This window comes from Acomys russatus, chromosome 2 (assembly GCF_903995435.1).
Source record: "Acomys russatus chromosome 2, mAcoRus1.1, whole genome shotgun sequence".
Lineage (NCBI taxonomy): Eukaryota > Metazoa > Chordata > Mammalia > Rodentia > Muridae > Acomys > Acomys russatus.
Window position 1 is genome coordinate 16,124,059 of NC_067138.1, and position 1,907 is coordinate 16,125,965.

The 1,907-nt window shown below is 48.5% G+C and overlaps 1 non-coding gene across 1 annotated transcript; it reads left to right on the forward strand.

The window, feature by feature from the left end:
• Positions 1-279: 279 nt before the first annotated feature.
• On the forward strand, positions 280-407 carry LOC127207964 (small nucleolar RNA SNORA17). Its single transcript, XR_007833041.1, has one exon. It is a non-coding gene; the product is annotated as a small nucleolar RNA SNORA17 (small nucleolar RNA).
• Positions 408-1,907: the final 1,500 nt, after the last annotated feature.

Here is a 1,907-nt window from a genome sequence, read left to right on the forward strand (position 1 = left end):
TGTCTGACAACTAAATTTTTCTTGGGTTCCAAGTTTATAGATTTCCATGTAGCTTTTTCATGCTACCTTCATTTTGGTTGTCTCCACAAGCACCTCAATTCCCCATTCTCCACTGTAATTTAACCTTTCTGCTCTCAGTCCTCCCTCCCCCCCACCACTCTCTACTTTAATTTGACTCATTATTTATTTTCTCCTTCCATTAACCCATGCACCCTCAGTGTCCTATTTCTATGTTCCATATGTTACTTACACAGGTTACACATATAATACAAAAACTTTCTTGCCCCTAGACATGATGCAGGTGTGCCTGCTGGGTCATATGTGTGTCTTAGTGGCACAGAAGAGAGGGGATATGTCTACTTAATTGTCTAACCTATGAACATTTGAATGATTAGTAGTAGATTAATATCCCCTGTAAATAAGTAAGCCTGATACTATCACCAGTCCAGTACAGGTAGGCCTGAACAGGTTCCCAGAAGAGGGAACAAGACAGAAACTAGAAGAGTCCTTCCTGGGACCATAGTCACTAGGCAGTAGTTAGTCTGAGATAGAAGACTCTTGAATGGGGCCACTTGGTTAGTCCAAGAAAGGAGTGAACCTGAGATGACCACCAGTATGGTACCACACAGGCCTGGATGTGTGTACAGACCATACCCAAGAGGATTCCTACCAGGTACCATAATGCACAAGATGGCCATAGCACTCCTAAGACCACTCCTGAGATGACCCCAGACATGCAGAAATCCCAGGCACCACTAAGAGGAAGAAATATATGATAGAGAGAGAGAAAGAGAAGGCTATGTGTACAATGAGGAGAGGCAGAACTGGGGCCTTGAGGGTAGGGAGGAACAACCTGATAGGAGTAGCTACTGATGCCACCAGGACCCATGGTGGGGTTATAGCCTGTGCTGCCACAGGTTGCCACAAATGGGTCCATGACACTGAATCAGCAGGGCTCTGTTGCTACCAAAGACCAAGTGGATATCCTTAGTCTGGGCTGCTGCCTGGGACATGTTTATTTCTGAAGGCTGTTCAGAATTGGTCCCACCTCCTTACCTGGGCATTGTGGAAGAGCTGGACCCTGGGGGTATGAAAGCAGGATAGATGACCCCATCTCTAGCCAGCTTCAGTACACTGGAGAACAGTCCCACACATTGTAGGACTTATGACTGAACTGGCCCAAGGAGAGAATATGAGCATGGGAGATCTGCCTTTGCCTCCCATGTGTGGCATGGATGAAGAAGAGATACCTTTCTCCTCCATTGCCCATTACTACCTGTGGCAAGTGAGAGACTTGGCCCAGAGTCATGAAAGCAGGAGAGCTGTCCCTGCCCCTCACTTGCTACAGCACTCAGGAAAGAGGACCCTGCACCTCAACTGGGCAGTACAGTAGAGCTTGCCATGGACATGGGGGTTGCTGGTGAGCCAGGACATAAGTGAAGAAAAGCCTGCCCTGCGTCTTGTCTCCTGGGCAGTGGTGCAGATGAGGAAGAGATGCCCTCCTCCCCTCTGTTATCCCTTGCCATGCCACGTGGAAAGAGCTGGCCACAGGATCATGAGAGTGGGAGGACTGGCCATGCCCTTCACCAGCTGCAACATTTAGGAGAGCAGGCCCTGCACTTTGCCCTGACAGGAGAGTAGAGCTAACCCTCATTGACAGGATTGCTGATGAGCCAGCCCAAGGCGGTGAGAGCAGTATAGCCAGGGTGCTGATCAGCTCAGATATCTCTTAGTCCCAGATCCAGTGTTTTGAATTGGCTCATCCAAACATTTACCCCACTGATGAACTGCTGGAGTGCATGAATGAGCCAGTCATACAGATCCAAATCTGCAGGATCTCCATGGTACAGGGCAATGACAGTATATCTGAGAGGCATGCCCAGTGAAGTTGTAATACTGAGAGAGTA